Source organism: Ctenopharyngodon idella, chromosome 8, assembly GCF_019924925.1.
Source record: "Ctenopharyngodon idella isolate HZGC_01 chromosome 8, HZGC01, whole genome shotgun sequence".
Lineage (NCBI taxonomy): Eukaryota > Metazoa > Chordata > Actinopteri > Cypriniformes > Xenocyprididae > Ctenopharyngodon > Ctenopharyngodon idella.
Window position 1 is genome coordinate 10,908,400 of NC_067227.1, and position 10,887 is coordinate 10,919,286.

The window sequence follows — 10,887 nt, forward strand, 5'->3', positions numbered from 1 at the left end:
GATGAACACAGGGTGGATGTGATAGTATAGCTCATGATCACTGGAGTATTAAAGGCATTACAGGAGACCACCTCATTAAGAAAATTGTTTTCTGAAGTCGTAATGAATATGTGATTCCATTTCGAACAACTCCCATACTTTTTGAATCCAGGCATTGTATGATGGGGGGTCAGGTTTTAACCATCTGCATGTAATACATTTGATGGCTGAAGCAAATAGATACCCTCAAAGCCCTCTGGACATACACCAAGAAGGGCTATTATGGGGTTTTGGGGATTTCAAAATGGAAGATTTCTTTAAGGGCGTCAAATATATCTTTCCAATAATTTCTTAATTTTGGACACAACCTCAAAATATAGGTGTGGTTGCCAACATGCTGGTCACAGTTTCTCCAGCATTTGTCTGAGCAAGATGAATTCCATTTTGTAATTATCTGTGGAGTTAAAAAAAATCTGGTTATTATCTTACATTTGAATTCCCTCCAGATATTAGAGTTAGTCACAAGGTGTACCTCTCTGCAAACTTCCTCCCATGTTTCAAGAGGAACTGTTTCATTAATTTCAGCCTCCCATTTCTCCTTTATCTGTAATGTGTTATTTGGGTTCTTAGATAGAAATAACAGATATACTTTAGAAATTGTCTTTTTGACCACATGTCCACTTTGTATTTCTTTAGAAAACAATTCTATTGGAGAGGGGTTTTTTTATTTCTATTTCCTTATGCATTCAGAGGAAATGTCTCAATTGTAAATATCTAAAAAAATTCAGACCTTTGGAGTGTAAATTCTTTTCTTAATTGATCAAATGATTTAAGTGTATCATTGTGAAATAAATGGTGAATATAATTAAGTCTGTATTGAGACCACTTTTTGAAACCCACATCTGTGCGAAATGGTGCAAAGTCATTAAGATAACCAATACTTGCTGCTGATGAAATTTTCTTAGACAAACTAAATTATGTTTGTATAGTAAATTTTTAAAGTAACTTTGGTCCATTCACCCATAAAGGTTTTTTAAAGAAACACTGGAAAAGGATACTATTTTTAGGGGCATGGATCAGAGGCTATTTTCAATATTGACCCACCGAGTTTGAGTCTCTTCACTCATCCATGAAATCAGGGGCCTCAACTGAGCTGCCCAAAAGTAAAACTTAAAGTTTGGGAGTCCCAGCCTGCCACTTGTTTTTGGTGACTGCAATATTTTAAACCTTATTTTTGGCCGTTTTCCTTGCCAAATAAATTTTGAAAGCATTTTATTCAGCAAATCAAAGGTAGATTTTGGCACTTCAGTAGGTAACATCTGAAACAAATAGAGTAATCTTGGCAGGACATTCATATGAATAGATTCAACGTGGCCAATCAGAAAGAGAGGAAGAGCTGACCAGCGATTTATATCTTCACTAATATTTTTAATCACTTTTTATAGTTTGTGTTGTATAATTGGTCCAAAGCGGAGGGAACAAAGATGCCCAAATATTTAAACCCATTCTTGGGCCATTTAAACCTGCTTTTAATTTTGATTTGTTTTGAAATTTGACCATTAACATCTATGGCCTCAGTTTTATCCATATTCACTTTATATCCAGTAGTAGCCATATTTTAAAATGAGCTTTTTTAAATATGGAATTGTTGTCTCAGGTTCTGTTAGGAAGAGTAGGACATCATCAGCATATAACGACAACTTATGTTCCTCTCCTCAAATTACAATTCATGAAATCAAAGAGCAAGGGTGACAATGGACACCCTTGTCTACATCCACGTTCTAGAGTTAAGCGTCCGGATCTACAACCATTAACTCTCACTGAGGCAAGTGGACTTGTGTAGAGTGCTTGAACCCACTTTATGAAATTGGGGCCAAATTTAAACCGTTTAAGTGTTTGGATCAAACACTGCCAAGATACATGATCAAACGCCTTATGTGCGTCAAGTGATAAGAACAATGCCTTTGCGCCTGCAGATCTTGTATAGCTCATAATATTTAAAGCTCTGCAAAGGTTATCTCCATATTTTCTCTGTGGGATAAATCCAGTTTTGTCCAGATGTATAATTTGACTAATAAATGTATTTACCCCTTTCACAAGAATGGCAGTTAATATACAGTCAGGTCCATAAATATTGGGACATTGATACAATTCTAATCTTTTTGGCTCTATACACCACCACAATGGATTTGAAATGAAACGAACAAGATGTGCTTTAACTGCAGACTTTTAGCTTTAATTTGAGGGCATTTACATCCAAATCAGGTGAACGGTGTAGGAATTACAACAGTTTGTATATGTGCCTCCCACTTTTTAAGGGACCAAAAGTAATGGGACAGATTAACAATCATAAATCAAACTTTCACTTTTTAATACTTGGTTGCAAATCCTTTGCAGTCAATTACAGCCTGAAGTCTGGAATGCATAGACATCACAAGACGCTGGGTTTCATCCCTGGTGATGCTCTGCCAGGCCTCTACTGCAACTGTCTTCAGTTCCTGCTTGTTCTTGGGGCATTTTCCCTTCAGTTTTGTCTTCAGCAAGTGAAATGGATGCTCAATTGGATTCAGGTCAGGTGATTGACTTGGCCATTGCATAACATTCCACTTCTTTCCCTTAAAAAACTCTTTGGTTGCTTTCGCAGTATGCTTCGGGTCATTGTCCATCTGCACTGTGAAGCGCCGTCCAATGAGTTCTGAAGCATTTGGCTGAATATGAGCAGATAATATTGCCCGAAACACTTCAGAATTCATCCTGCTGCTTTTGTCAGCAGTCACATCATCAATAAATACAAGAGAACCAGTTCCATTGGCAGCCATACATGCCCACGCCATGACACTACCACCACCATGCTTCACTGATGAGGTGGTATGCTTTGGATCATGAGCAGTTCTTTTCCTTCTCCATACTCTTCTCTTCCCATCACTCTGGTACAAGTTGATCTTGGTCTCATCTGTCCATAGGATGTTGTTCCAGAACTGTGAAGGCTTTTTTAGATGTTGTTTGGCAAACTCTAATCTGGCCTTCCTGTTTTTGAGGCTCACCAATGGTTTACATCTTGTGGTGAACCCTCTGTATTCACTCTGGTGAAGTCTTCTCTTGATTGTTGACTTTGACACACATACACCTACCTCCTGGAGAGTGTTCTTGATCTGGCCAACTGTTGTGAAGGGTGTTTTCTTCACCAGGGAAAGAATTCTTCTGTCATCCACCACAGTTGTTTCCCGTGGTCTTCCGGGTCTTTTGGTGTTGCTGAGCTCACCGGTGCGTTCTTTCTTTTTAAGGATGTTCCAAACAGTTGATTTGGCCACACCTAAAGTTTTTGCTATCTCTCTGATGGGTTTGTTTTATTTTTTCAGCCTAATGATGGCTTGCTTCACTGATAGTGACAGCTCTTTGGATCTCATATTGAGAGTTGACAGCAACAGTTTCCAAATGCAAATAGCACACTTGAAACGAACTCTGAACCTTTTATCTGCTCCTTGTAAATGGGATAATGAGGGAATAACACATACCTGGCCATGGAACAGCTGAGCAGCCAATTGTCCCATTACTTTTGGTCCCTTAAAAAGTGGGAGGCACATATACAAACTATTGTAATTCCTACACTGTTCACCTGATTTGGATGTAAATACCCTCAAATTAGAGCTGAAAGTCTGCAGTTAAAGCACATCTTGTTTGTTTCATTTCAAATCCATTGTGGTGGTGTATAGAGCCAAAAAGATTAGAATTGTGTCGATGTCCCAATATTTATGGACCTGACTGTACGTAGATCACTATTTAACAATGAAATAGGTCGATATGACTGACATTCGGCAGGATCTTTGCCCTCTTTGTGAATTCTGATGTGACAAAAGAGATAAATTCTTTATCATTGAGGAGCGAGGCATTTAATCTCCGTTGTTTGGAAGTTTGTCCATGTCCTATGCTCCATAATAGTTCCATAGGGGAATGGTCCGAGAGTGTCATTGGTAATATCCTCATATCTTCTATTCTAAGAAGCTCATCTTTGGGATTAAAAAAAAATAGTCTATCCTAGAATAAGACGCATGTCTATGAGAGTAAAATGTAAAATCTCTACAATTTGAAAATTTGCTTCTCCACACATCTCCAAGTCCAAATTCAGAAGACTGGTATTTTAACATCTTAATCATTTGGGAAAGTTTAGTGGTAGAAATAGGCTGTCTGTCCAACTGTTGTGACATAATACAATTGAAATCTCCTCCCAATAATAATATTCCAATGCTATACTGTGTAATTACATTGATGAGTGAAACATTAATGCCATCTATAGAGCCTTTTACTAAAATGAATCTTCCCTCTGTGTCCTTAGGGAAGTTGTTGTTAAGGTAAAATTTACCTGCCTATGTATTAGGATAGACACTCCTTTCTTTCTCCCCGATGGATGAGAGGAAAAGTACACTTTATTTTTTTCCCCCATAGGGCTATGAAGGCCCTTAACATTATAGCTTATAACCTTCATAGATCCCAGTATTAATTATATGAAGGAGAGAGATCAGTAATATCCAGTCATGGCAGAAAGGCAGCAAGTAAGTGTGGATGTCTAATACTAGTATGTTCAAATACATAGACATAAAATAAGGATATACGTGCAATGAGTTGTACGAACAAGAGGGGGAGAAGGGAGAAAAAAGTAAAAAAAAAAAAAAAAAAAAAAACTCGGGCCATAAAGTACATAGGTGTTATACATTTTAAAATTAACATGTTTGCTGATATATAATCATAAGGGGAAGCATTTTTCTATCACTTCTTTTAACAGTGAGAGATCTCAGGGAAACAATGAGACCTGCATAAACAGAACTGAAGAGAATGTTCTTAGAACTCCAGAACATAAATGAGATGAGTGGTTGCATACCTGGCAGTGGCAATGCATGACCTCACGCGTACACACACACACCTCAACTTCCTTTATGGTTGCAGCCTCAGAGACCATTCTTGCAAATGTTTCTTTTTTCTCATCATAGGACAGAAATGGCAGTGCTTTAAATCTTGGATCAACTACTGAAGCTTGGTTGTGTGGCTTTCTCTGTCTCAGACGCATATACCTTTTCATGAGGTCTTAGTGAACGGCTTCTTTGATTTCTTTAATAAATGGAGTATTCCCAAGCATTTCCTGGGTGTCTTGCAAGAGCTGTGCAAGTAGTGGGGCTATGACAGAGAGTGTTGGGTTACTTTCATCCGACAAAATACATGTAGCTACCTTCATTGCCTTTAGAGCTGGAATGAACTCCTCCGCGTTGGATATGTCAGACTCAGTAAAGTTGCAGATATCTTTTTCTCTCTTTCTCACTTTGGCAGAAAGCAGTGCAGCTGTGATCACTGGCTGTTGCTCAAGGAAACGCTAAATCATGTCATGCACACTGTTCCATCTCGTTGACACGTCTGTTATCAGTCTGTGCATGGGGAGCTCCAGCAACTTTTGTTTTTCCTGCAAAGTATGAAGTCCTAGGGCACTTCGGTTGAAAAACCCAGTTACACGTCATACTCGTCCAAGTAACCTGGCAACAGCTGGCAGCTTTAGTGCACACTGTGAGGCCAGCTTGAGGGTGTGTGCAAAGCACTTGACATGGAGATAGCCGGTTAATTGGGCAGCAGTAGCCATATTCATTACTTTGTCTGTCACTAAAACCGGGTCTTTCTCAGTGATGTTCCATTCTGTCGCGACATTATAAAGTAGTTCTGCAATATTTTCCCCCGTGTGGCTCTTGTGCAAGGCTCTCGTCTGAAGGACGTGAGACGACAAAGACCAGTCATCTGTAATGTGATGGGCCAGTACAGTGACATAAGACTCCATAGCTCGTGAAGTCCACGCATCGCAGGTTAAAGAGACTCGTCAAGCTCTTCGTAGTGAATTTATTACGTCTGACTTCATGTTGTTGAGTGTAGGCATGACTATTTCTGAGAAAAAACTTTCTTGACAGTATGACGTAAGGCAGCTCCAAAGTGTGAATCATGTTTATAAATCCATCATTCTCTACAATGGCATAGACGTCTTTGCATATAAACATAGCAATTGACTTAGGGATCCGCCATGCCTTATCTGAAATGCTGGGTAGCTTTTTCAGTGCCTCATTCAGAGTTTGTTAGCCACTGTATCAAATAAATACCTAGGGTTGTGTTTATTTTCTTCTGAAAGTTTTGAAAAATAAGCAGATCTAGCAGATTTTAAGGCCTTTCTGTACTCAATCATTCTCTCTCTCCACGAAATGCGAAATACTTCTAGTTTTGTTTTCTTCTAGCTGCGCTCCATTTTTCTGGCTGCTAACTTTAGGGCCCGAGTGTGCTCATTGTACCATGGCATTGGATTAATTTCCTTAATCTTTTTTAAGCGCAAAGGAGCAACTGAGTCTAATGTGCTGGAAAAGACAGAGGCAATAGTTTCTGTTACAACATCGAGGTCTTCTAAGCTTTCTGGTATGCTAAGGCGATGAAACTGATCAGGAAGATTATTTGTAAAGCGATCTTTAGTGGTAGAAGTGATGGTTCTACCATATTTATGGCATGGAGGCAGTTTAGCCGCCTTGACTAAATGTAGTATACACGAGACTAGATAATGATCTGAGATGTCGTCACTCTGCTGCAGAATTTCAACAGCATCAATATCGATTCCATGTGACAATATTAGATCTAAAGTATGATTACGACAATGAGTGGGTCCTGACACATGTTGTCTAACACCAATAGAGTTTAGAATATCTGCAAATGCCAATCCTAATGTGTCTTTTTTATTATCTACATGGATATTAAAATCACCAACAACAAGGACTTTATCTGCAGCCAATACTAACTCCGACAGAAAATCAGCAAATTCTTTGATAAAGTCTGTATGGTGTCCTGGTGGCCTGTATACAGTAGCCAGCACAAATGTCAACCTACATAATGTTACGTAAAGTACCATCACTTCGAAGGAATTATATTTGAAAGACTTTTGACTAATACTGTAAATATTACTATAGATTACAGCAACACCTCCCCCTTTGCCTTTCTGACGGGCATTGTGTCGATAATCATAACCTTGAGGACTAGACTCATTTAAAGTAATGTAATCGTCCGGTTTTAGCCAAGTTTCTGTCAAACACAGCACATCTAGATTATTATCTTTGATAATATCATTAACAATAAGTGATTTTGAAGAAAGGGATCTAATATTTAACAACCCGAGTTTTATCATTTGTTTAGCATTATTATCTCTATTTTTTATTTGTTGAACATCAATTAAATTTTTACCATTAAATGGGTTTGGAAGTTTTTTGTTTTTACTAATTCGGGGTACAGACACAGTCTCTATTTGAAAATATCTAGGTGTAAGAGTTTCTATGTGTTGGGAGTTATCTGAATTTTCTGACTTCTGTAACGTGAGGCAGCTAGCAGACGGTCGGTTTAGCCAGTCTGTCTGCTTCCTGACTTGGGCCCCAGTTTGTCATGTTTCAGTTCTAAGACTATGTGCCATATTACTAGAGAGAAGAGCAGCACCATCCCGGGAGGGATGAATACCATATCTTTTCAACAGGTCAGGTCTGCCCCAAAAGCTTTTCCAATTGTCTATGAAACCTATATTATTTTGCAGACACCACTTAGACAGCCAGCCATTGAGTGATGATAATCTGCTAACTATCTCATCACTCCGACGAACAGGAAGGGGGCCAGAGCAAATTACTTCTCCTGACATTGTACTTGCGAGTTCACACACCTCTTTAATGTTAATTTTAGTGATCTCCGACTGGCGAAGTCAAACATCATTAGTGCCGACGTGAATAATAATCTTAGAGTATTTACGATTAGCATTAGCCAGCACTTTTAAATTTGCTTTGCTTTTGACTATGGTGGCTGGTGTCTCTATTTTCACGTTCCGTGTAATAGAATCGCCAATAACTAGGGCACTTTCAACAGGATTCTCAGTGGGTGTATCACTGAGTGGGGAGAACCTGTTTGATGTTCTTATTGGAACGGAAGAGTGGTGTTTTCCGCGGCTAGGCCGCCTCACCGTTACCCAAGTGCCCTGCTGCGCGGGCTCTACAGCCGGAACCAAACAATGTACAGAGTTCACTAAGCTAGTCGCATCCAAAACAGTATCTGAAGCCCTTGCATTCTTACTATCCTCGATTAAAGTTTGGATGCGTGTCTCTAATTCTGAGATTCTCTCTGTCAGCCTGACTATTTCCCTACATTTATGACATGTAAATCCCTCGTCGCTGACAGAGAGAGCTATGGTAAACATGTGGCAGATGGAACAGGTAGCAATGCTGGGAGAGGATGACATGACTCACCGTGTTTGTAGACTGATCCGACTTACCACAGCTGTTTGATGAACGCGTTGAAAAAGGAGCGCGCGAGACTAACAAGTTAACAAGCTAAGCTAGCGCTGTGAATGCAAAAACGCGTTGTAACAGCGATTTAGATTCAAAGATTACAAGCTAGCGACATCAGATTAGTGTGGTAGGCAATATTACATATAAGGTAATAAAAAAATAAGCAACAATGAATAAAAGTAAGAGATTCAAAACAAAGCTATACGGAGTTACAGACGCAAACCAATCTAAGTAAATAAAGCATTCTGGGGTGCATTTCCCGAAAGCATCGTTAGTCAACCATGGTCGTAAGTCCCATTGAACTCTATTGGTAATGACGGAACTTGCGACCATGGTTCGCTTTGGGAAATGCAGTCTAGACTAGTTAAAAGAACCCACAATCTACAGAATCTAATTCAACATAAGAAAGATCAAGCAGTGGTAAGAAGAACGATAAGACAAGCAAAGAGGTCAAGTTGGAGAAGTTTTTGTAATGAGACATATAGGGAATGATAAAGTGGATGGGAGGACACAGGAGGCTATGGGAATAACCAGTTTTAACATTCGAGGAAGAAATCGCTGTATCTGATAGGGAAAAGACAGAGGTCATGGTAAAATCATTCACAAAGGTTTACAGCTCAGAAAATCTGTCAGAAGAAGAGAGAAGAATAAGGACAATAACTTCAGTCAGTGTGGCACTAGGGTAAAGAAAAGTCATTTAAAAGGAAGACCCCCATTTAAAATTTGAGTTTTATATATTTCTATACTGAAGTGGTAATCTATCCAGACTAAATTTCTGATAATGCTCGAAGTGTGTCTTGGACTCCTGTTACTTTAATAGAGATCTGCAAGAATGTTATCTATTCATGTGTATACAGCGATGTAAATTATCCAAACCACTAGGGAGAGCTCTCGCCAAGGTCTGCTCAAATACAGCAGTTAATGCAGAGATGAGCAGGTAGATAATACAGAATTGAGACGTTCCACTTGTGATTGACTTTATACTGTCATATCTTTTCTTGCAGGTAAGAATAATTAAGTATATTTCAATTAAGGGGTCCATGTACAGTTCTAATTGTTATTTTGATGCTTTAAGTAGGTTTTGAATTACTCGTAGATGGAATGCGATCAGAAACAACGGTAGTGGAAGTTTGTATATGAACCAAAGATTGGTATTATACACAGAATTGATAATCTGTGGTAAAAAAAATAAGTGATATTTTGTTATTTTGATGGTTCAAACGGACCATTGAAGTGTAACGTGAGTTAAGTGGCGCACATGGAGTTCGCTGGTGTCCGCCATCTTATGTAAATTGTCTGCCGCTGTGGTTTAGAGAACCAACAACTCAAACAAGGTGATATGCTTGCCTATGAAACCAAATAGTCGTAAAATGTGACATGAGAAAACAGAGAATATACGTACCCTGAAAAGTGGTTAAACAGACAAAGAATAATGTATAGGTTCAAATTAAGTTTAAGATGGTTTATTTTTGATGTTATTGAGCCAAATTTGTGTTCATATGCGTGATATGCAAACTGTATTTGCAAATGAATACTTCTGCTCGTGAACAACAGAAAATGTTACACTGAGTTTGTGATAGTAATACTGCAATTAATGCAGAGAGAAGATAGATAACCCAGAATTGAGACGCTCCACTTGTTGTTTACTTTATACTGTCATATCTTTTCTTGCAGATTTGTATGCAAAACAGTCTTATTAAATGTGTTTCACCAGAAACGATGCCTGCTCCTTTCAATATGTGTAACATCAGCATTTACAGATGTTGGACAGAAAGGAAGAGTCAGGAGAAGCAATAGATGAACCATTCACTCTGGCAGAGATGGTAAGAGCAATTAAGAGAGCAAAACATATCTCCATAACATATCTCCAGAGAAAGATCGAATATGTTATGTAATGTTAAAACATCTAGGGAAAAGATCACTCTTAAAGTTGCTTGAGATATCCAATAAAGTTTGGAAGGAGGGAAAATTACCAAGTGAATGGAAAGAAGCAGTAGTGATTCCAATCAGGAAACATGGCAAGGATCCAACTAATCCCATGAGTTATAGGCCAATAGCTCTTACATCTAACTTGTGTAAGACAATGGATAAAATAACAGATAGATTGTCATATGAACTTTATAACAATAAAGAGTTTGTCATAAAGAAGCTTAATGACAAGCTGTCAGAGTGGTTTTAGAAAGGGAAGGAATACAATGGATTGGTTTTAAGATTAGAGACTGAGATAAGAAAAGCACAAGCAAATAAAGTGAGTGTAGTTGCAGTATTTTTTGAAATAGAAAAGGCCTACGACATGATGTGGAAGGAGGGATTATTAATTAAGATGAATAAGATGGGGGTAAGTGGGAGAGTGTTTAACTGGATAAAAGACTTTATGTTTGGAAGGAAAATTCAAGTGAGAATTGGAGCAGATACGTCAAATCAGTATATGGTTGAAAACGGCACACCTCAAGGCAGTGTGATAAGCCCGTTGCTGTTTATCATTTTGATTAATGATGTATTTGTACAGGGTCCAGAAGACATAGGAAGGTCTTTGTTTGCAGACGATGGGGCGGTGTGTAAAAAAGAGGAAGGAATG